Source organism: Saccopteryx leptura, chromosome 1 (genome assembly GCF_036850995.1).
Source record: "Saccopteryx leptura isolate mSacLep1 chromosome 1, mSacLep1_pri_phased_curated, whole genome shotgun sequence".
Taxonomy (NCBI): domain Eukaryota; kingdom Metazoa; phylum Chordata; class Mammalia; order Chiroptera; family Emballonuridae; genus Saccopteryx; species Saccopteryx leptura.
This window is the reverse complement of record NC_089503.1, coordinates 37312494-37337600: the sequence shown is the minus strand read 5'-3', so window position 1 is coordinate 37337600 and position 25107 is coordinate 37312494. Positions and strand designations below refer to the sequence as shown.

The following is a 25107-nucleotide window of genomic DNA, read 5'->3' as shown; positions in this document are numbered from 1 at the left end:
AGACACTAATTAATAGATATGAGAAAGTCTTTTATTAGGCAATTAAATCATATTTCTACATATACATATTCCCTATTAAGGAGCAGTGGATATGAGTAGTGTCGAAAAAACAGGGGCTTCAGTACAAAAAATACCTTGTATCTGAATTTTCTCTGTTCTATTTTTGACACAGGCTTCTTTAGATTAAGCTAAGCCACATGTTTTCCTGTCAGTAATATGGGGCTAATCCTCCTGTCTATTTCAAAGAGTTGGATAATTTAAGGAATAATTTGTTCATGTTGCTTAAGTAATATTTTTTTTACTCTTTAAACATTTGAAGATATCTTCTTATGTGGCTAGAGTTTATAAGGGGTGAGCAGAGGAGAAAACAGGTTGGAGTTACCAAAGTTATATATATACAAAGTTTCTTCATAAGAATTATTAGAACACATAATAATTCTCCAGAATACTATATATAAATAATTTAAAATGATTCTTAGAATCAGGACCGTTATCTACTTAGCAAACATTATTATTTTTTTTTCTAGAGCGACTAGAAGTTACATTTCTGAAAAGTAATCATCTCATTTCAGAGTTATAGCTCTTCAGGATGTATGTTCATTTATTAGAAATAAGTCCTGCAGGCGTCACCACAATCATAATATTGTCACTAACAGTTTGGAGCTAGGGAGGAAAACAAAGTCCTTGCATAGCCGGAAGATGGTGCTAGTTGACCATTCTTGAAAAATCAATGCCTGACTTTGAAATAACCAACTTCACTTTTACTGAATTTCAGACTTCATAATCCAGGTCATGTTGACATCATTTTGAAATTCTTCAGTCTTCAGTAACTTCAAATTTAAACTTCAAGTTAATTACTTTTACAATAACAGAACTCTGAGCAGCTCATGAGAGCCAGAAATACTTTCCCTAGTCTACTTATCTCCCCCCGTCTTTGCAAAGAAAAATATATTTTAAAATTTTGTATTTTATTGTTTCTCTATCTTCATATTTTTCAATGCTATACTTTTTGAACACTAGATACACTCATGATCCACCTTTAAATTCCTTGTTCTTATTCATCTGTTCTTCCACCAGGATGCTCTTGGGAAGGTGATCCATTGAATTAGAAGATCCCTCAACCAGCAGATACACTTTCTGGCATGTCCAAATTAGAAAAAATGCAAGTTGACATATTTCTCCTATTGTACCCTGTAGACTTTTCTAAAACACTGTTTCATGTGTATGCTCTTTTGTTTATCTTCAAGCCTTTTTTTACTTGGAAATATTAGAAAATAAAAATTAAATATCTGTATACCTCTGTTGTAAACTTATTTATAATCCAGTAGTATATTCGAGAAACTGGTCTGTTCATTAGGCATCTTCAACACTTGCCTGTGAAATATCTTCTAGGTGCATCTGTTTCCCATGAGCCTCTCCGCCCCCTTCATCTTCCAGTCTCAGCTTCTGGATGGTTCTCATAGCCTTCTAGGAGTTGACTTCCATTTTCTCCTGCCCCCTTTAACCTGTGTTCTGAGGAGATGAAAGAGACATGTATTGTAAATGTAAATGTGATCCTTCACTCCTGTTCTGAAAAACCTTCAACAATGTTCCACTGCTTGTAAACAGGCAGACCTGCAGCATGTCCCGACAGGCACGTGCCCACTCTTCCTATTTCTCTCCTGTGCCCTCGCTACATGGCATTTTAAAGACTGTGCTTCCTCCTCCGACAGGTCTTTCTACATGTATTCTGTCAGTGAGCAAATGATTCTCCACCGTCCTCCGAGATGGGGCATCCACGATCTTTGGATCAGAGCTTCCACATCACCTTCCTGGGGATGTCTCCTCTCTCACGGAGGTAGGGGTATAGGTCAGGACGCTCTATTATGTGCATCTGCAGCATTGGGGAACTCTCCTGTGTGGCACTTGCCTGTAGAATTGGGCATGGTTTCTAATGGGTCTCTGTTATTTATTAGTTCTTTTGTTATTATAGTACCACATGTAATTTTAATAAATCTGCTGTGAGAATGTAATTTGGTTATACAGAGAAATCAATACAGTGTACTGTAAAATATTTTTTCTGTCGAGTTAAATTTATCTGTAAATCTTGTAACAACAAGTTTATAGTCACAAAATCTGAACAAAGAGCAAACACAATATTCCATCTAACACAGGGAAATGCGCAAGTTCACTCTGATGGGGGCTGAGCGTTTGGCATAATTTTACTTTCAATACCAAGCATAATGATATAGGTAATGAGCATTGGAAGGGTTACTTTTCTATTTTACAAAATCGTGCTGCTCTTAAATAAATCTCATTATTCAGCATGATGATAATGTTAAAGAAATAGACCATGAGCCTGAGCTGAGGTGGCACAGTGGCTCAAGTGTCGACTTGTGATACTGAGTCTACCGGTTCGAAATTCTGGTCTTTCCCGGTCAAGGCACATGTGCTTCCTATTCCTACTTTTTCTCCTTCTCTCTCGCTCTCCTCTCTCTGAAGTCAATAAATAAAATCCTAAAAGGAAAAAAGAGAATGAAAATTCAAGCTGCTTTTTAAAAGTTTATAGTAATGTAAATTCTGATTGTATCCAAACATTTTTAGTTACCTACTACTGCAATTTTGTAAAACCATTTCTTGAATGGACAATCTGGAGAATAATTAAATGCATCTTAAAGATATTTTCAGTGATGTATGTAGAAATATGGTTCACCAGAAGCTAACAAGCATCATTTCTTAATTAAAAATCAATGGTACTATATAGTAATAAAGAGTACCCTTCAACAACTTTATTTTGTGAAGTAAAAACACTTCAGAGGAGCTATAGGAATAATTTTATTCATATCTAGTATAGTAACCAATCATAAAATTTTTACGTAGTTTTCTTTTCTTTTTGTTTTTTTTTGTTTGTTCTTTGTATTTTTCTGAAGTTGGAAACGGGAGGCAGTCAGACAGACTCCTGCATGCGCCCAACCGGGATCCATCCTGCATGCCTACCAGGGGGCAATGCTCTGCCAATCTGGGGGATTGTTCTGTTGCAACCAGGGACATTCTAGCACCTGAGGCAGAGGCCATAGAGCCATCCTCAGCACTTGGGCCAACCTTGCTCCAATGGAGCCTTGTTTGTGGGAGGGGAAGAGAGCGACAAAGAGGAAGCTGAGGGGGAGGGGTGGAGAAACAGGTGGATGCTTCTGTTGTATGCCCTGGCCAGGAATTGAATCCGGGACTCCTGCACGCCAGGCCGACGCTCTACCACTGAGCCAACCAGCCATGGCCTATTTATTTTTTTTATTGATTTAAATTTCTTTTGTTTACATAGATTCAAGTGTCGCCAAATACATCCCTCCACCCCCGTGTCCACCTCAACATTGCCTTTGCCCGTCCACCCCTGTCACGCCAACACCCTCTCCCCTTTTATCCAGGATTTGCTTTTCTGCTCTCTATAACGCCGTTTTGTGTATATATTTATATAAATCACCAATCTCTTTCCCTTCTCTGATCCCATCCTCTCATTTTCTTTCCCATTGTCTGCTTTCCCTCTGGTCCCTTTGATCCTGCCTATGGCTTTATTCCGTTTATCAGTTCACATTGTTTCTTGGATTTTTTAAATGAGTGAGGTCTTTTGAAATTTTTCTCTCTGCTTGGCTTATTTCACTTAACATAATAGTTTCCAGGTCCATCCATATTGTCGCAAAAAAGTAAGATTTCCCTCATTTATATGGCCGCATAGTATTCCATTGTGTATATGTATCACACCTTTTTAATCCACTCGTCCATTAAGGAACAGTTGGGCTGTTTCCAGATCTTGGCTATTGTAAACCATGCTGACATAAACATGGGGGTACATTTTTTTTCTTTGAATCAGTGATCTGGTGTTTGTAGGAAATAATCCTAAAAGTGGGATGCCTGATTCACAGGCAGTTCCATTTTTATTTTTTGAAGAATCTCCATACTGTTTTCCACAGTGGTTGCACCAGTCTGCATTCCCACCAGCAGTGCAGGAGGGTTCCCTTTTCTCCACACCCTGGACAGCTCTTATTATGTGTTGTTTTAATAATGACCGCCATTCTGAATGGTTGTATCTCATTGTGGTTTCTTTTCTTTTTATTTTTTTACAAGGACAGAGAGAGATTCAGAGAGAGGGATAGATAGGGACAGACAGACAGGTACGGAGAGAGATGAGAAGCATCAATTATCAGTTTTTTGTAGTTGTTCATTAATTGCTTTCTCATATGTGTCTTAACTGCGGGCCTTCAGCAGACTGAGTAACCCTTGCTCAAGCCAGCGACCTTGGGTCTAAGCTGGTGCTTTTTCTCAAGCCCGATGAGCCCACGCTCAAGCTTGCGACCTTGGGGTCTTGAACCTGAGTCTTTCCGCATCCCAGTCAGATGCTCTATCCACTGCACCACCTCTTGTTCAGGCTTATTTTGGTTTAAATTTGCATTTTTCTAATGATTAGTGATGTTGAACATTTTTTCTTTTGCCTATTGGCCATCTGTATGTCCTCATTGGAGAAGTATCTATTCATTTCTTTTGCCATGTTTTGATTGGACTGTTTATCTTTCTGGTGTTGAGTTTTACAAGTTCTTTATAAATTTTAGTTATTAACTGTTCATCAGATGTATTGTCAAATATGTTCTCCCATTGTGTGGTCTTTCTGTTTATTTTGTTTATATTGTCTTTAACTCTGCAAAAAGCTTTTTAGTTTGATATAGTCCCATTTGTTCATTCCGTCCTTTATTTCACTTGCCCGTGGAGATAAATTCCCAAATACATTGCTGTGAGAGATTTCAGAGAGCTTACTGCCTATGTTTTCTTCCAAGATGAATATGGTTTCATTACTTACATTTAAGTCTTTTATCCATTTTGAGTTTATTTTTGTGAACAGTATAAGTTTGTGGTGTAGTTTCATTTTTTTTTCAGGTAGCTGTCCAAATTTTCCAACAACATTAGGTAAAGAGACTGTCTTTACTCTATTATATGCTCTTACCTCCTTTGTCAAATATCAATTGTCCATAAAGGTGTGGGTTTATTTCTGGGTTCTCTATTCTGTTCCATTGATCTGTCTGCCTGTTCTTTTGCCAGTATCAAGCTGTTTAGAGTACAATGGCTCTGTAGTATAACTTGTTATCAGGAAGTATGATTCTACCCACTTTATTCTTCTTTTTCAAGATTCCTGAGGCTGTTTGTGGTTTTATTTTGGTTCCATATAAATTTTTGGAATATTTGTTGTATATCTTTGAAGTATGTCATTGGTATTTTAATAGGAATTGCATTGAATTTATAAATTGATTTGGGTAATATACACATTTTAATGATGTTTATTCTTCCTATCCATAAACACGATATATACTTCCACTTGTTTGTATTTTCCTTGATATCTTTTATTAATGTTTTATAATTTTCCAGTACAAGTTTTTAATCTCCTTGATTAAATTTACTCCTAGGTACTTTATTTTTTTGTTTTTGCAATTATGAAGGGGATTGTTTTCTGAATTTCTCTTTTAGACACTTGATTGTTGGTATATAAAAATGCCTCTGATTTCTGAATATTAATTTTATATTTTGCCACATTGCTGAATACATTTATCAGGCCCAGTAGTTTTATTTTTTAATTTTATTTTTATTAATTTTAATGCAGTAACATTTATAAATCAGGGTACATATGTTCCGAGAAAACATCTTAATTTGACATTTGATTATGTTGCATACCCCTCACCCAAAGTCAAACTGTCTTCAGTCACCTTCTATCTGGTTTTATTTGTGCTCCTCCGCTCCCCCATCCCCTGTCTCTCTTTCCTCGCCTCCTTGCCACACCCCACCCCACCCCGTGTTACCATCACATTCATGTCCATGTCTCTGAGTCTAATTTTTTGTCCTATCTATGTATGGGTTCATATAGTTCTTAGTTTCTTCTGATTTACTTATTTCACTCTGTATAATGTTATCAAGGTCCATACATGTTATTGTAAATGATCTGATGTCGTCATTTCTTATGGCTGAGTAGTATTCCATAGTATATATCATATGTACCAAAGCTTTTTAATCCACTCGTTCTTTGACGGACACTTGGGCAGTTTCCAGATCTTCACTATTGTGAACAATGCTGCCATAAACATGCGGGTGCATTTCTCCTTGTGGAACAGTTCTATGGTGTTCTTGGGGTATATTCCTAAAAGTGGGATAGCTGGCTCAAAAGGCAGTTCTATTTTCAATTTTTTGAGGAATCTCCATACTGTTTTCCACAGAGGCTGCACCAGTCTGCATTCCTACCAGCAGTGCAGGGAGGTTCTCTTTCCTTCACATCCTCTCCAGCACTTATTCTGTGTTGTTTTGTTGATGAGCGCCATTGTGATTGGAGTGAGGTGATATCTCATTGTGGATTTAATTTGCATTTCTCTAATGATTAGTGATGTTGAGCATTTTTTCATATGCCTATTGGCCATCTCTAAGTCCTCTTTGGAAAAGTGTCTATTCATTTTTTTCCCATTTATTTATTGGATTGTTTTTGGCCAGGTAGTTTCTTGACTGAGACTTTAGGGTTTTCTAATTACAATATTATATCATCAGCAAATAATGATAGTCTTACTATTTCTTTTTTAATTTTGATGGCTTTCATTTCTTCTTCTAGTTTGAGTGCTGTGCCTAGGACTTCCAGAAGTATATTGAATAATAGTGGTGAAAATGGGCACCCTTGCCTTATTCCTGACCTTAAGGGGATTGCTTTTAATTTTTGCCTATTGAGTATGATGTTGGCTTGGGATTTGTCATAGATGGCCTTTATCATGTTGAGGTATGTTCCCTGTATTTCCTGTATGATATCAATAGATGCTTTACCTGCATCTATTGATACGATCATGTGATTTTTCTCCTTCCGTTTGTTTATGTGATGAATCACATTGAGTGATTTGTGAATAATTTTACCTGCCTCGCGTCCCCAGAATAAATCCTACTTGGTCATAATGTATAAATATAATTTTTTCATGTATTGCTGGAACTAATTTGCTCATATGTTGTTGATAATTTTAGCATCTAAATTTTTCAGGGATATTTTCTATCTTCAGCTCATACTGTTGACCTCTTCTTGGCTTAGACCTGAACCATAATCTAAATAGATCTTGTTTCAGCTGCATTATTCTCTGATGACTGAAAGTGTTTATGTCCTCTTCCATGAATACTTATTATCAGTACAGAGGCCTTCTACTCATTGATAGTTTTGCAGTCACCATGCCATGTCTTCACAGGGCGTGTGTGCAATAAGCTCAGTCTCCTGTCCATTGGTTGTCACAAAGTGAGCTTCTCTGAGCAGAGCAGTATGGCCCTGCCATTGAAGCAAGGCAGATACCTCTGTCTTCGGTTTCTTTCTTTTTTGATCATTTTCTTTAACAGTCTGAGGAAGGTGCCTCAGTTCTTCGAGTGCTTAAGGTGACCAATACTTACCTTAATTCTCTTGGCGAGAATCTGGCCCTGACCTAGTTTGTTCATTGCTGCGCTGACCGCGTGATGGGTGATGTTGTAGCCCCTTCCTGTTGTGCGACGGGAACATTTGTAGGGCCTTACTTTTTAAACAATGACACTTTTCTCTATGTCTATAGTGTCACCTCTCTAATGGATTCACGTGTGTCAGTTAGATATTTCAGGTGTTCAATTCCATGTTTTCACAAAGGCCTGCGAAGCAGAGAGTGAGTACCTCTCCTCTTTTGTTTTTAGTTAGTTTTTCTTAGCTCCAGTTAATTTTTGGTGAATTACTGGAAGATGGTGGTTATGGCCAAAAGCTCAAAATACAGGTTTCATCTTTTAATAAATCAGTGATAACATTTACTGAAAATTTTTGAGAATACAGGAGGACATTAAATTTCAAAATGTTTTATTGATTGATTTTAGAAAGAAGGGAAAGAAAGAGTAAGAGGGAGAGGAGTGGGAAACATGAACTATTAGTAGCTACTTTTCATCTGTTCTTTGATCTTTCTTCCTGGCAAGCCCCGGTTTCGATCCGGCAACCTCAGCATCCCAGGTCAACGTTTAATCCAGGCTACGTGAGGATGTTAAATCAAAAATTTTGTTCAGTTTTCTTAGGCACAGAGTAAATTCTGTATTTCAAATATGGTCATCTTCTCCAATTCATCTATAAGCATAATTGGTTAATGAGCTCTGTGTTCTGTGAACCTGTTTTTAGTCTTCTGCAGGAGAAGGTGTCAAGTTTTTTATACTTAAATGACTGTCTTCTCAATTTTATACCTCAATCCAAACTTGATGTCAAACTACAAACCAAAATATAAATTTGTCCTCGGGTCTCATCTTATGCAAATTAATGGTTCTTAAAATGTTTTGTCAAGTAAAACCTTCTTTTGAACGGTTTCCACACCCCTCACCCCAAATCAGGTCGACTCTGACTATACTTAGATAAGACATTGATTGTCTCATAATTGCCATGAAGCAAAATTAAGCAGACAGTCTGAAAATTGACATGGGCCCTAGTGCAGCCTTATGAAAGAATGAGATGGTCTAATGTGTACTGACAGGGAAATGCGTTCATAATATATTGTGAAGAGAAAATGTCAAATAGCGAAAAGTACATGCACTTGTGTTTTCATTAACCAGTAGTGTATGTAAATACGTGCAAGGAAGTCAGAAAGACGTGAAACAGAGTGGCAGCAATGCTTACCTCTGTGCAGTGGGATCGCATCATCGTCTGGTTGTCTGACTTCGAGGATGAGGACGGGAAACTCTCAACACTCTTGATACTCTTTATGGTAGGTCAGCTTTTTCCGTTAAAAAAATAAACCCAAGAAAGACAGAAAATAACACAAGGTGTGATGTTAAGTTTCTCCTGCAAGAATAAAGAGGAGGAAATGAATGCTAGCCAAGCAGAGACTTTGATGGTTTTCATTTCCAGTGCACTGCCAACATTTGGAATTGTGTTGGGAAGAACAAGAATGAAATCATACCCAGAGATCAGCCTGTATAAACATTACACTTGCACATGATCCTCACTCTTGTTCTAACCAGCTCAAGGAGAATATCTATTCTTCTGAAGTCTATCTGCCTAATATCTTCGGGACCAGGGCATTTCTCCAGGCTCCATCTCAATGTGTGTCTGTCCTGCTGACTTGGACACCACAGGTTTGCTACACGTCCGCTGTTGCCATACTGGGCAGGTCGGCCATGGCAGGAGAGTGAGAACTCTTTGCTGCTGCGCTGTGTGTCCTGGTTCCTCTCCTTTAGGCCTGGGTAGGCAGAATGGAGACATAGACCGTGCCCATGCATACATACACAGACACACCAACGGCAGTTCTGGGAGTACCAAAGAGACCAGCTTATTCTCAATGAATAATTTGTGTAGGCAAAGAATGGCAGAAGATTCAAAAGATGTATTCTTTTTTTACAAGATATAGTTATATAGTTACAGATTGTTTATATACATGTCCATATATATATTTGCATATACCCAACAACTTTATATGTACATATATATTCAATAGTTACAGTCACACTACAATAATATATAGGAGAATCAGTAAGTTCTAATGTCAAAAAACAGAAATGACTAAGTACTTTAAGCAGAGAAGAATTTAATATAGGCTATTAGTTACGTACAAAATTGTTGGAAAGGCTGCAAGAACAGGTTAGGGCTAGACATTTGGCAAAATCCTTAGTAGGGCATAGCAGCTGGCCCACCTTAATCCTAGGCCACGTGGCTGAGACTCTGTGTCACTGTGCCCGCCCCACAGAGCCCCGGGGAGCATGGCACAGGGCCTGCAAGCCACCTTCCATGGCCTTTGGATACAAAGCTTTCAGTGCCTTTTCAGGCAAAGGATTCAGTGCCCAGTGTAGGCTGGAGGCAGTTTCGCTTCTGCCCTTTTTCTCCCCCTCCATACACTGTTCTTGGGCCACCAGTGTCCCTGGGAGCCACATGTTTTTCCCAACAGCACATCCTAAGAGTGGAGGCAAGAGTTTCAAAACAATATTGTAGCAGTGGGCAGTGCTGAGACTCACTGCTCACCCAGAGTCTCCCGTTTGTACACATAGAAAGTAACGGAAGGTGAAGCAGTCTCAGCTGTTCCCACACAAATTTCAAGTACTGTTTATATTTTTTTAACTGGTAAAAACGATCACTTTCTTCTTCTTTCTTTTTAATTGTTTTTTAGGAAATTGCTATCCATGTAACATGGACAACTGTCGAATAAAAAATCCTAAATCTCAGAAGACTATGAAAGAAACGATGCAAGTGCATCGAGTGCAGCTCTGCCCAGCACATCGGCCGTGGGTACCTCGTCTAGAACCGTAACTGGCTCTGCTTCTTCTAAAACTAAAGGGAAAACTACTGTTCATCATCTCATAGAAGATGAGTTGTCATTTGTCTTTATTTCAGTGAAGAAAATACATCATGTTTCACATGATTTGTGGAGAAAATTAGCAAATCATGTGATGGTTCCAAGTAAATTAAAGATATTTGTTAGTAGAACTTTCTCACCTGTGCAAAAAGCAAGCTGAATATTCTAAAACAGTTGTACTGCACAAAAGTAGTCAAGCAAAATGATCGAATTAATTGTAATGGCATCAGAAAAAGCACGAAAAGCAATTTTCACTATCACAGAAATTCTTGCTAAAAAATGCTATCTTTCACAATTGAAAAATATGTAATTTTGCCAGCATGCTATAAAGTTGTAGAAATCATGTTTGGCAAGGAAAATATGAAATGGGTGTGTTAAAAATTCAAATGTCAGGTAACACCATAGTCGACTTATTCAGGATTTGTTCCTAATGGTTGAATTCTAACGGATGCAATACATTAAAGATATAGACATGTCTCGTATTCAGCTGAAAGGACCAATGAATGTCAATGTAAATGCTAAATCTCCAGCATTCAGTTGATTTATTTATGTGTATATATATATATTTTTTTTTTCTTCTTCTTCTTTCTTTTTTTCAAACTTAGAAGCAGGGAGGCAGTCAGACAGACTCCCACATGCGTGCCTGACTGGGATCCACCAGGCATGCTCAGCAGGGGGCAACATTCTGCCCACTATGGGGCGATGCTTCCCTGCAACCAGAGCCATTCTAGCATCTGAGGCAGAGGCCATGGAGCCATCCTTGGCTACTTTGCTCTAATGGAGCCTTGGCTGCAGGAGGGGAAGAGAGAGATAGAGAGGAAGGAGAGGGGAAAGATTGGAGAAGCAGATGGGCAATTCTCCTGTGTGCCCTGACTAGAAATTGAACCCGGGACTTCCTCCTGCCTGGCCAGTGCTCTACTGATGAGCTAACCGGCCAGAACCACGTGATTTATTTAAAAAGAAGAGGTATTATTTTATGTTGTGTTATATTTTCTTGGAGAGAGAAGGAGAAGGTTTTGCGTGAAGGAGATAGAAAGAGAGAGAGAAACATCTCCTCATTGTTTTTCTTTAGCTGGGCACCCACTGATTGCTTCTTATCTGTGCCCTGACTCAAGATTGATTTTCTGACTTCGGGTTTGAGCCAGCAACCTCGGGATGTAACTGGTGACTGTGGTGGTCTAGGACAAAGCCCTATCCAGCACCAGCTACCAGTTCAAGCATTGGTTCTGGCTCGAACACAAGGGTACCAGCTTGACACCCAAGGTCACCATATCGAGCTCCACTCAGGGTACATATGAGTAGCAGTCAATGGCAAAGTTCAGTGGAGCAGTGAGTTGATCTTTTCTCTCTTGCTCCCTCCATCCCTGTCTCAAAAAAATAAAATCTACAATGGATACTACTTCATTTTGGTTACCACTTAAACTGAATTTCTTCATATTAAAAAAAAAAAAAGCAACACTGCTTCCTTTCCCCACATCCTATTTGTGGAAATCGAGATTCCCAATGACTAATACAAGAGCCAGCTGTATTGTGGCTGGAAATCCTGCAAAAGTTTTAAAAACGTCCCTGTCCAAAATAGAACCTCAGACAAAAGAGACTCTAAAACAAGTCAGGCTCAGCTATCTCATCAAATTTCAAATGCAATGAAATTGAAGAAAAAATAATGACCAAAAGTTATTTTAAGTAACAGCAAAATACCTTGAAGAAAATTTTTTTTATAAATTTTTAAATGTCACTTTCTAGGAAAAAAGGTAGGTGATGACTAATTTTTTTGTAGGTCTATCAAAATTATACCTATCTGTTTTCAGATAAGCAAGAAATAGAATTATTTTGTTTGTGCTGTAGAATTTTAGTCATTCGTTTTTGTGCCATTGGAATAGAAATGTTGAAAAGCACTCCTTACTACAATAGTTACCAAGTATTCAGATTAAGTATCAAAAAGTATTCAAAAGAATACTGAGAGCAGTTGGTTATAGCTGATAATGGAAAAACTTCTTATACCCTAAAGAAAACATTAACTTTTCCTCTGTAACTGAAAAAAATGCAGCATTTAGGAAATCATGGAAATATCATTTCACATGCAAGTTTCCTGGAGCTCAAGAAGAGGATTCAAAACAAGGTCGATTTGTGGTTGAAAGAGACTTCTGATGGTGAACTAAAGAGGTTCTGAGCAACTTGGTATAAGTTCACGGGAGGGAAGGCCCATATCGATTCCTGACTCTATGCCTTCATTCTGATGGCAAGGCCTACTCATCCCAGGGGATAGTCCAGGAGATGTGCCAGTGCCACCTTTAAGGCAAGAGAGGAGAGAAAGGTCCATGGATATGAAATAAGCCACTGGGGAAGAAATAAACCAATGGGCTATCAACTAGATGTCAAGGTGAATCAACTGAGGCAATATTATGTCAAGACTTGGGGAGGTAAGGAAACCCAGATCCAGGGACTCTCTGAGAAAAAGGCCTGATTGCGACTTTGTGGGTCTTCATTCTGTAAATCTTGATTCACCAGCATCTTCTCAATTCCACTGCTTCTAAATGATCCTCAGCAAAAGGAGGACTCAGCAGTCCTGTTTTCTGGCTCACTGCCCTAAGAGGCAGGACAGCTGAGAAACCTCTCAGCAAAGAGCAGCCAAGCTCTGATCACATACATGTTTGCAGGAGCATTCTTGTCATACAGGACAGTTGTCATGGTCTTTATCCACACTTGGGCAAGAGATGCTTTCAGGTTACCTTTGAAAAGATGTTCAGATTAGTCAGTATTATATTTTAGCTCTCTTCCCAGCTCTCTTTTCTGGAGCCTTTGTAGAGCAACGCACTACTAATAGAAAAACAATTCAAATAAGCACAACAGCCCAAAATCGGTATCATGACACTCATGGGTCTTGAATGAGTCTGGTTTTGCAGTCCAGCGACATCACTGGGCGGTTTTGGGCAGTGATCCTGTGAGAGCATGTGACTGTGAGAGATCACAGAAAAGGCCACTGGTGTGGACTCGGGGAAACATCTCACAGGATTCCCTTCAGTCCCGGGCATGCTTTTCTTCTTTTTGATGAGCGGCATTATTCTTGTCTATTGATGACAAGCGTTCCAAGGACTATGGATGGTTTCACTGCAATTTACAGCTCTCCCCACAGTCTGTGTTCTTTAATCACCACCCCCTGGCCTTCTCCGAACACAAATCTGACATAATGTCTGTTTTCTATACAGAAGCTGCTCTTTCTAGCACTCTGAGGGTATTGGAAGCATCACGCAATGGGACCACGCCCATGATCTGAAAAGGAACAGGCCTCCCAGTCACTGAGGTGATGCAGGTTTTTCTCATCTGCAAGTTTTTCCTAATGGTCTCAATGAAGAGAATGACTTTGTTGTCCTAAGTAGGAGCAGCGTTTACCTTTATGCTCCCTATCCCAGGTCTTTCATTGGAAAGAGTCATGATGATGATTGTCTTGATGTCATTTTTAGCCCAGTTTCTAGTCTTGTAATCATCAGATTCTGGTGGTGAAATGTCTTTGGTTGTGTATTTGGCCCCTGCATCAATCACTAAGGACTGTGGGCCGTGAGTCTGGGCTGACACATCACCCACAACCAAAGAGCTGCAGCAGGATCACGCACAGGCAGGGGACTAGGAGGGCACTGCTCCTTTCGCTGTCCTTTCCAGTGAGATTTCCTACAAACGTCGGGTGTGACTTCCACAAGGCTGAGTGGAGACCTGGCATGTTTCTCTAACCTGGGATTAGAGCTATGCAGCTGGGTGACCTTTCGCACCCCAAGCCCTTCAGTTTCCGCTGATGCAGGTGGAACTGTGTGCAGAACCGTCAGTTGTTTCTTGGCTGTAGTCTGGGCAGTGCACACAGATCCCCGTCCTTGGTGGTAGCAAACTGGCTGTGTGCACAGGTTCTAAGCCATCCTTGATCGCAAAGAGCGTAGTCTGCTGACGAACAGCAACCTCTGTTCCCTCCAGGTGGGCTCCCTGCGTCGCCCCAGGGCCTTCATGGCAGCAAGCTGGGCCGTGCTCATGGTCAGGAGCTCTTCTCTTGTCGCAATCTGAGCTTTCTGTACTCCACCGAGTCAGTCGCTTGTTGCAAACAGGGTTGTCGGGTAAAGCCCCCAGGCCCTAGGACATCTCGAACTGGGCTGCCTCTACTGCTGAGATTTCCTCAGTTGACTTGAACTGGGCAGTTTGTACGTCATCCAGGGCTTCTGGTGTGGCCAACAGGGCTTTGTGCAGAGCTTGTCGATCTACCCTTTGCCCAAATTGGGCTCTCTGCAGAGCACCTAGGTGTTCTTTTGCCACAACCAGGGCTGTTTTTCATAGCTAAATGTCCTTCGGTTGTCTTGTATTGGAAGGCCAGTACATCTCCAAGTTTGCTCTTTGCCACACTCTGGGCAGTGTTCACAGTCCTGAGCCCTTTCTTGGCTGTCATGTGAGTGTGTGCAGAGATTCAAGCTCCTTCTGGGATTGCAAATGCGCCTCCTTCACACCATCAAGCGCTTCCCTCACGCCATCCTGGGCTGTGTTCACAGCTCTGATTTCTTTCTTTGCTGTGAACATGGCGGTCTGTGACACATGCAGCCCTTTTGTGGCCTCTGACAGAGCTCTGTGCACATCCCCCAGTCCTTCCTGTACGGCTGTCAGGGCCACGCGCACAGCCCCAAGCTCGTCCGCAGCCTGTTCCTGGGCTGTCTGGACAGCGTTGAGGGTCTCTGTCACCAACCCCAATGATGTCTGCAAAGCTCCTACTTGTCCTGTCCCCTGTACCTGGGCTGGGCACACAGCTGGAATTTCTTCTGCAGCCTGTAATTGGGCTTCAGGTAGGGTTGTAAGCTATTTGGTTGACCTTGCGGGCATCTCTTTTTGTTTCTCTTGTTCTGAGTTGGCTTCTGGGACAGCAGAAGCATGGGGAGGTGGCTGTGTGGTTTTCCTCACAAATGCATTTTTCTTTACCAGTGAACTGGTTGCTCTTGATTTCTATCTGAGGGAACGGATCTTCAAAGAAGCCAAGCCATTTCCCAACCTTTCTGGTTTCAATGTTTATGTCATGGATTTGTGAGCGATACTTTATGGTGCCTCTTTTGGAATAAGTCAGGCACCTGCTCTTGTGCCCAGAAGCGGTGCCAGGCTCTACTGACATGAGACTTGATCTGTGTACATCAGAAGGGATTTTTTCCCACTTTCTCTGAGCTGGAGAATTGCTATGAATGGGAGAGGAAGGTCGGAGGTTGTGAAAACAATCTGTTGAGTGACCTGAGAGCAAGCATAGTCTTGGGAGCTCACAGAAGCCCTTGATGGAGAAGGGCCCGGGGAGGAATCCTCCACTCCATGCAAATGAATGGCTCCCTAGCTAGTTGTACGGTGTTTCTACGCCAGTGTTTTCATGGGGGAGCTCAGTTCACAGGGCTGGTCATCCATGTTGGGCCCTGAGCAGGGCCACCGCCTCATCCATCTCTGAGGGCATGGGCTGTGTGAGGCAGAGTTTCCTGGAGCCATCAGAGTCAAGGAGCTGCTGGTTCCCAGGATGATCCCAGGAGGACCTGTGAGTGCATGGTGCCACAGAAATGGCCGCCATCCTGGATTCAGAGAGAACCTGCTCGTGTTTTGTTTCTCAAGCAAAAAAGCTTCTCTTTTGAATATTTTTTATTGTTGGCATCTTTCTCAATGTCAATGCCAGTGACTGAACTATAGATAAATTTTCCTCCTGGAGGGGTTCATTCTGCCATAGAAGGTCCTCATCATCCTTTTTTGAGAGATGCTATTAGAAATGGATGTGCACAGGGGTTCCTGGTAGCCTGAGGGTGGACAGCTGTGAACCCTAGTGGTCGGTGCTGGGTTCTGAGGAGAGCCTGTGTCCCCTCGGGCTTTCTGGAATATTGGGCATAGCCATGGGCAGACAGCTCCTGTCAGATGAGGTGTTGGCACGGTCCTGCAGTGTGGCCTATGAGCGCACACCTGTAGCGCTCACCAGTTCGGATTCGAGGGGCTGTAGCCTGTGGATGTCTTCGTGTTGAGAATGATCTGATTCAAAGTACTCAGGAAAGATGACTTTGCACCTCGGGCTGTCCGAAGCCGTTGTCTCCACAAACAGTGAAGTTGGACGCCGTGCTTTTCCACCCCAGATCCAGGATCCTCAACAGGCCACCATAGGAAGGAGCGTCAGCATCCTCAGTCGGCACCTTCCCAAGCTGTCGTCAGAGAAGTCAGCCGTGTGCAAGCGAGTGACATGGGCGACGTTCTCTCTGGTGTCACAGCTCACTGAGTCCTCCCCAAAGACGGAAGTGATTTCTTCGCCAAATATTGTAAAGCAATTTGCAATCAGAAATTGAACAAGGAGAAGAACCTTTTTGATCATTTCATTTCCTAGTTCTGGGCTTCAGGAAGTAGGAGGCCAAAGAGTGCTTGGAGCCAGACAACTGCCAGGTTATATGTGGTCATCTGATAGGATGAGGAATGTTGCTCGATGTTCTGTAATAGCCTAAACAGGTACCTGAGGGGGAAAAAAATATTGGCTTTTGGAAGCTGGTCCAACACCCACTGAATGGTATTTATTTTCTCTTCATCGTTTTCTTGATCTACTACAAACACTCAGTGAACAAAAAGATCTGATGATATAATACCTCCAAGAATACTTTTGTAGAAAACTTGAAAACAGAGGCTATCACAAAAATAGAGTCACTGTTCTAGTGTACACCGAGGCCAGCATTCAGTTTCTCCTTTAGCTGTCGGGAAGATCTCCCGCTGGCCTGCCTTCTGAAGATGCCCTCTGTGAGGGGTCCTTTCTGATGAAGGACAGAAAGCATATCCAAGACAGCTTTAGGCAGATGGTCATTCTCACAGACGTTTGGCAGAGATGCGCCAAAGAACTGTGCTGGCACCGGAGAGGTTGGTGACACTAGCAAGTTGTCCAGGCCAGTGCTAAAACCCGCCAAGAGGCCCAATCAGCGATCCATCTTCTCTTCCACTGCTTCCGCCCCAAATAGCTCAGCGCCTGATCACAGCCCAGCGGCAGGGCTGCAGGGTGAAATGGCACCATGTCCGCAGGGGCAGCTGCTCCATGAGGAAGGGCTCTGGCAGGTTGGAAGTGCAGGCGGAGTCCTCTGAGCCCCGTGTCAGCAGAGCCGTGTCTCGAAGATGGCTCATTTTGATTATTTAGGGGTTTTTGTGTCCAGCAGGTGGGTAAGGTGCCATTTCTTGGTCAGAACTGACCCATACCTGGTAGTCTCTCTCAGAACCAGGCAGCTGTAGCATTGCTAATGACATGTGTATAACTTCCTTCACTATGTCTGCTCATTTTTATCCACTTGGTGAGATTTTATAGAAAGTTTGGGTTTCTCTTCCATGAGGCCATTAGAGAACTGGCATGTTTAACTGTGTCTTGCCTGGGATTAGAGCTATGCAGCTGGGTGATCTTTCACACTCCAAACACCTCGGTTTCTGCTGATGCAGGTGGACCGTGTGCAGAGCCATCAGTTCTTCCCGGGCTTTAGACTGGGCAGTGCACACAGCTCCTTGTCCTTGGTGGCAGCAAACGGGGCTGTGTGCACAGGTCCTAAGCCATCCTTGATCACAAACAGGGTAGTCTGTGACATATATACAGCTTCCTCTGTTACCTTGAGGTGGGTTCCCTGCTTCAACCAAGGCCCTCCATGGCAGCAAGCTGGGCCATGTTCATGGCTAGGAGCTCTTCCCTTGTCGCAGCCTGGGCTGTCTGTACTGCAGCGAGTCCATCGTCTGAGGCTATCAGTGCTGTCTGTAAAGCCCCCGGGTCCTTGGACGTCTCGACGTCTCGTGTTCGGCTGCCTCTATCACCTAGAGATATTCGGGTTACTCGAACTGAGCAGTCTGCACATCATCCAGGGCTTCTGGTGTGGCCAACAGGGCTGTGTGCAGAGCTTCTAGATCTCCCCTTGACCCAAACTGGGCTGTCAGCAGAGCACCTAGGTGTTCTTCTGTCACTACCAGGGATGTTCTTCATATTTAAACATCCTTCACTTGTCTGTATTGGAAGGCCAGTACATCTCTATGTTCGCTCTTTGCCACACTCTGGACAGTGTTCACAGCTCCAGGCCCTTTCCTGACTGTTTTCTGTGTATTGACAGGTCCAAGTTCGTTCTGTGTTTCCAAATGGACCTCCTTCTTTCTCAGCACCAAGTGCTTCCCTCATGCCACCCTGGGCTGTGTACACAGCTACGAGTTCTTTGTTTGCTGTGGAATGGGCAGTCTGTGGCACCCGCAGTCCTTTTGTGCCCTCTGACAGGGCTCTGCGTACATCCACAAAGCCTCCTGTGCGGCTGTAGGGATGCGTACACAGGCCCAGGTTTATCTGCAGCCTGTGCCTGTGCTGTGTGGACAGCGTTAAGGGTTTCTGTCGCCATCCCCAAGGGGTCTGCACAGCTCCTACTTGTCCAGTTGCCTGAACCTTGGCTATGTGTACAGCTCGAAGTACTTCGGCAGCCTGTAATTGGGCTTTCGGTAGGGTTGTAAACCCTTCGGTTGACTTGCTGGCATGTCTTTATGTTTCTCTTGTACTGAGTTGGCTTCTGAGACAGCAGAAACATGGGGTGGTGGCCGTGTGTTTTGCCTCACAAATGCATTTTTCTTTACCAATGATCTGGTTTCTTTTGATTTCATGTTGAGGGACCAGAGCTTCAAAAATCCTAGCCATTTCCCAACCTTTCACCAAGTTTAATGGGTATGTCATGAATTTGTGAGTGATACTTTGGTGCCGCTTTTGATATAAGTCGGGTCCAGAGGCAGTGCCAGGTTCTTCAGACATGAGACTGGATCTGCGTACATCAGAAAGGGGTTCTTCCCGCTTCTTCTAGGATGGAGAAGTGCCATGTATGGGAGAGGAAGGTTCAGGGGTGTGAGCACGCACTGTTGAGTGACCTGGGAGCAAGCACAGTCTTGGGAGCTCACAGAGGCGCTCGATGGAGAAGGACCAGGGGAGGAATCCTCCACTTTATGCAAGTGACCAGTTCTGTAGCTCGTTATATGGTGTTTCTGCACCAGTTTCTTTCTGGGGGAGCTCAATTCGCAGGGCCGGTGATCCACATTTGGCCCTGAGCAGGGCTGCCGCCTCATTGATCTCTTGAGGGCATCTGCTGTGTGTGGCAGGGGTTTTCTGGAGGGATCTGAATCAAGGAGCTGCTGGTTACCGGGACAATTGTAGGAGGACCTGTGAGTGCATGGTGCCACAGAAATGGCCGTTGGCTTGGATTCAGAGAGAACTTGCTCGTGTTTTGCTTCCCATGCAAAAAAGCTTGTCTTTTGAACTTATTATTGCTGGCATCTTTGTTGATGTCAATGTCTATGACTGAACTCTGGTTAAAATATTCCCCCTCCTGGAGGTGTTTGTTCTTCCTAGAAGGTCCTCATCATCCCTTTGTGAGGGACAGTGTGACAATTGGATGTTTTCAGGGGTTCCTGGTATACTGCCTGAGGGAGGAGAGCTGTGAACCCTGGTGGTAGGTGCTGGGCTCTGAGGAGAGCCTGTGTCCCCTCGGGCTCTCTGGAACATCAGCCCTATTCGTGGGCAGATAGATTGGTGTGCTCATGTCAGATGGGGCGTGGGCATGGTCCTGCAGTGTGGCCTCTGAGCGCATAGCGGTAGTGCTTACCAGTTGGATTCCAGAGGCTGTAGCTTGTGGATGTCTTCCTGTTGAGAATAGTCTGACTCAAAGTCAGTCAGGGAAAGGGGGCTTTCTCGTAAGGCTGTCTGAGGCTGTCATGGCCGCTAAGGGTGAAGTCTGACTCCGTGATTCTGCTCCCCTGACCCGGGATCCTCAGCAGGCCACCACACGGAGCAGCGTCAGCATCTTCAGTCGGCTCCTTTCCCAAGCTGTCTTCAGAGAAGTCAGCTGTGTGTAAGTGAGCGACATGGGCGACGTTCTCTCTGGTGTCACAGCTCACTGAGTCCTCCCCAAAGAGGGAAGTGATTTCTTCCTCAAATCTTGTACAGCAATTTCAATCAGAAATTGAACAAAAAGAATAATCTCTTTGATCATTTCTTTTGCTAGTTCTGGCCTTGAGAAGTAGGAAGCCAAAGAGTGCTTAGAGCCAGAAACACTGCCAGGTTCTATGCAGTCATCTGATTGGATGAGGAATGTTGCTTGATGTTGTGTAGTACCCCAAACAGGTACCTCAGGAGAACAACTTTGGCTTTTGGAAGCTGACCCAACAGCCACTGAATGGTATTTATTTTCTCTTCATTGTTGTCTGGATCCACTACACAGACCCAGTGAACGTAGTGATCTGATGACATAATACCTCCAAGAATATTTTCACAGAAGACTGGAAAACAGAGGCTATCACAAAAATAGATTCACAGTTCTAGTGTACGCCGATGTCAGCATTCAGTTTTTCTTTCAGCTGTCTGGAAGATCTCCCACTGGCCTGCCGTCTGAAGATGCCCTCTGTGAGGGGTCCTTTCTGATGAAGGACCGAAAGCATATCCAAGACAGGTTTGGGCAGACGGTCATTCTCACAGACGTTTGGCAGAGATGCGCCAAAGAGCTGTGCTGGCACCTGAGAGGTGGTGACATGAGCAAGTTATCCAGGCGAGTGCTCGAACCTTGTCTACGAGCCCACTCACAGATCCATCTACTCCTCCAGTTCTTCTATCTGCCTCGAACTGCTCAGCTGCCAGGTCGCAGCCCTCAGCGGGGTTTCGGGGTGTAGCGGCATGGCATTCGCCGGGGCAGCTGGTATGTGAGGAAGGGCTCTGGCACGCTGAAAGCTCTGGTGGAGTTATCTGAGCTCCATGTCAGCAGAGCCGTGGCTCATTTCGATTTTGTAGGGGTATTTGTGTCTAGAAAGTGGGTATGGTGCCACTTCTTACCTGGAACTGACTCATAACAGGTTGTCTTTCTCAGAGTCGGGCAGCTGTAGCATTGCTAATGACATGTGGATAACTTCATTCACTGTGTCTGCTCTTTTTTACCCACTTCTTGGTGAGATTTCATAGAAAGTATGAGTTTCTCTTCCATGAGCCCAAGTGGAGAACTGGCATGTTTCTCTGAGTCTTGCCTGGGATTAGAGCTATGCGGCTGTGTGATCTCTGCACCCCAAGCCCTTCAGTTTCTGCAGATGATGGTGGACCGTGTGCAGAGCCGTCAGTTCTTCCCTGGCTTAAGACAGGGCAGTGCACACAGCTCCCCGTCCTTGGTGGCAGCAAACTGGGCTGTGTGCACAGGTCCTAAGGAATCCTGGATTGCAAACAGGGCCATCTGCAGACACACAGCAGCCTCTGTTCCCTCCAGGTGGGCTCCTGCTTCGCCCCAAGGCCCTCCATGGCAACAAGCTGCGCCGTGTTCATGGCCAGGAGCTCTTCCCTTGCCGCAGCCTGGGCTTTCTCTACTGCAGCGAATCCATCATCTGTGGCTAACAGTGTTGTCTGTAAAGCCACTGGGCCCTCGGACATCTCGGACTTGGCTGCCTCTACTGCTAAGAGTTCCTCGGTTCACTCGAAATGGGTAGTTTGCCCATCGTCCCAGGCTTCTGGTGTGGCCAACAGGGCTGCATGCAGAGCTTCTAGATCTTTCCTTGGCCTAAATTGGGCTGTCTGCAGAGCACCTAGGTGTTCTTTTGCCGCTACCAGGGCTGTTTTTCATAGCTAAACGTCTTCCAGTTGTCTTGTATTGAAAGGCCAGTACATCTCCAAGTTCACTCTTTGCCACAGTCTTGGCAGTGTTTCCAGCCCCAAGCCCTTTCCTGGCTGTCATATGAGGTGTGTAGAGAGATCCAAGCTCGTTCTCTGTTTTCTAATGTTCCTCCATCTCAGCACAAAGTGCTTCCCTCACACCGCCCTGCGCTGTGTTCACAGTTCCGAGTTCCTTTTCTACTTTGGACAGGGCGGTCAGTGGCACCCGGATCCCTTTTGTGGTCTCTCACAGGGCTCTGTGTACATCCACAAGTCCTTCCTGTGCGGCTGTCAGGGCCGTGCACACCTGCCCAGGTTCATCTGCAGCCTGTGCCTTGGCTGTCAGGACAACTTTGAGGGGTTTTGTAGCCATCTCCAGGGCTGCTTGCATGGTTCCTACTTGTCCCAGTGCCTGTACCTGGGCTGTGTGCACAGCTCGAAGTTTTTCTGCAGCCTGTAGTTGGGCTTCCGAGATGGTTGTAAGCCTTTTTTTTTTCTCTTGTACTGAGTTGGCTTCTGGGACAGCAGAAGTGTGGGGAGGTGCCTTTGTTGTTTCCCTCACAAATTCATTTTTCTTTACCAATGATCTGGTTGTTGTTGATTTCTTTTTGAGGGACCAGAGCTTCAAAGAAGCCTAGCCATTTCCCAACCTTTCGCCGGGTCTAATGGTTATGTCATGGTTTTCTGAGCGATAATCTATGGTGCCACAGCTGGAATAAGTCAGGCACCTGCTGTTTTGCCCAGAGGCGGTGCCAATTCTTCAGACATGAGACTGGATCTGTGTACATGAAATGGGGTTCTTTTAGCTTCCTCTGGGATGGAGAACTGCCATGAATGGGAGAGGAAGGTTCAGGGGGTGTGAGCCCGGACTGTGAGCGGCTCCGTAGCTCGTTGTCAAGTGTTTCTGCGCCAGTTTCTTCCCGGGGGATCTCAGTTCACTGGGCCAGTGATCCAGGTTGGGCTCTGAGCAGGGCCCCACCCCATTGATCTCTTGAGGGCATTGGCTGTGTGAGGCCGGGGTTTTCCTGAGGGATCTGAATCAAAGAGCTGCTGGTTTCCGGTTTGATCATAGGAGGACCTGTGAGTGCACAGTGCCACAGAAATGGCCGCTGGTTTGGATTCAGAGAGAACCTTCTCGTGTTTTCCTTCCCAAACAAAAATGCTTGTCTTTTGAACACTTTTATTGCTGGCAATTTTCTTAATGTCAATGCTTGTGACTGAACTCTGGTTAAAATATTCCTCTTCCTGGAGGGGTTCATTCTGCTGTAGAAGGTCCTCATCATCCTTTTTTGAGAGATGGAATGACAATTGGATGTGCACAAGGGTTCCTGGTAGCACTGCCTGAGCGAGGACACTGTGAACCCTGGTGGTCGGTGCTGGGCTCTGAGAAGAGCCTGTGTCCCCTCGCGCTTCCTGGATCATTGGCCGTAGCCATGGACAAACAGCTTGGTGTGCTCCTGTCAGATGGGGTGTTGGCTCGGTCCTGCCTTGTGGCCTCTGTGTACAACTGTTGGAAATATATAATCGTTCATTTAGTGTGTGTTTTCATTGAACATGTGAAACTGTCATCATTCTAAGGTGAGCTCAACTTTATTTCCTAGTTTTCAGATTGAAGAATGTTACTCCAGCTGTGACCAATCTCATGTTGTACACAAATCCAAAACACACTTTATAGTCAGAAGTCCCTTTTTATTTTATTATATTCAGAATGAAGAAATTTATTTTCCAAAGATCTATATAGATCACAACCTCTTAACTAAAACTGCTCTATATAAAATGAAGACATCTTTTTTTTTTTAATTCTCATATTGGTTGTATTACAAATGTCTTTCTCCGAGGCAAGCTTGACTATCCTTAATGTCTGTGTTCCTTTAATGTGGAAACAGCTTAATTGAGATTTTTCAACTCTATATTTATTGCATCTTTATTCTTTTTTTTTTTTTTTTTTTTTTTGAATACGTACTTTATTATATTTACAAGGTCCATTTTTAGAATGAATTACCAATGTGGAATTTAGGGTTAGGAAGAGAAAAGGGATGAGAATGTAAAAAAAAATCAAAGTGTTTATTTTTAAGGTAACCTCTAGAAAGGTAATATGACTTAAAGGTAATTATATTTGTAACATTGTGAGGAATGAGCCAACCTTTGTATATAATGGTTGTCAACTAATTACTTAAATTCTGTGGCACACCAAAAACATTTTGCCAGTCTGACAAAAAAGTTCGGTATAATTTGCTTTAGAAAAGAAAATAGTAACAGTAAATTCCTATCCATCTTTTTCCAAAGTTTATTTTTTAAAAATTGGACGCCGATATTTGTATGTAAGGATTTCTGTTATCAAGAATTAACCAATTTGATGTAACTTTGTTATGCAGTGTGATCAATAAGATGTAACTCTATTATATGACATATATTTATGATTCAAGACAAGATATTGACACTGGCTATTTACTTTGTGTTTGTTATTGTCATTTTTTATTTAACAATCTAAGGGAAAAGAGGACAGTTACCCTGACTGAATAGTCAAATATTGCATGTTAAAGATTCTTGTGGCACTCCGGTTTAAACTTGCTAGTCTATTGGATAATACACAGATTTTCATCATTTTTAAAAAAATAGTATTTGGCACAAATGTTGCTATTGTTGTAAGGGGCTGGTGCTATTTACCTTCTGTTACAAAGATTACCCTGGCTCACTAGCAGTTTCAGAAACACTTTTATTGTATGACATACTTCATTTTGTTATTTATGGCATTCTACTTCTTTTGGTCATTTCTTCTTCTTAAGCTATTCATTTAAATTTTGGTTACATAATGTGGAGTTTGTTCTCATTTATCTTCTTTAAAAAAGACTGGGTTTTAGAAAATGATAGAATATAATGACCTCTATAACTGCAAAGATAAATCCACTTTGCTTCAAGTGATTTTGAAGTTTTCCTCTTGATTCAAATAAGCACTGACAGTTAATAAAATTAATTCAAGAGTAAAAAGATGAGGGAAATGGCACAGAAAATTGGAAATATTGGGTTATAGATGTGAACATCTAAAATTAATGTCACATAAAGATGGTAATTTTAAAAAAATATTTTTTTAGGAATTAAGAAAAGTGTTTTGCTATAAGAATTTGAAAACAAATAAAGTCCAATGTATAAGTTCTATGA

General features: G+C 43.0%; 3 pseudogenes; all 3 read right to left on the bottom strand.

Annotated features, from left to right (window-relative positions):
• Nucleotides 1-15137: 15137 nt before the first annotated feature.
• On the bottom strand, nt 15138-15879 carry LOC136387970 (rho GTPase-activating protein 20-like; annotated as a pseudogene).
• On the bottom strand, nt 15648-18865 carry LOC136387969 (rho GTPase-activating protein 20 pseudogene; annotated as a pseudogene).
• Nucleotides 18866-19004: 139 nt separating this feature from the next.
• On the bottom strand, nt 19005-21729 carry LOC136387968 (rho GTPase-activating protein 20 pseudogene; annotated as a pseudogene).
• Between the last annotated feature and the right edge of the window lie 3378 nt (nt 21730-25107).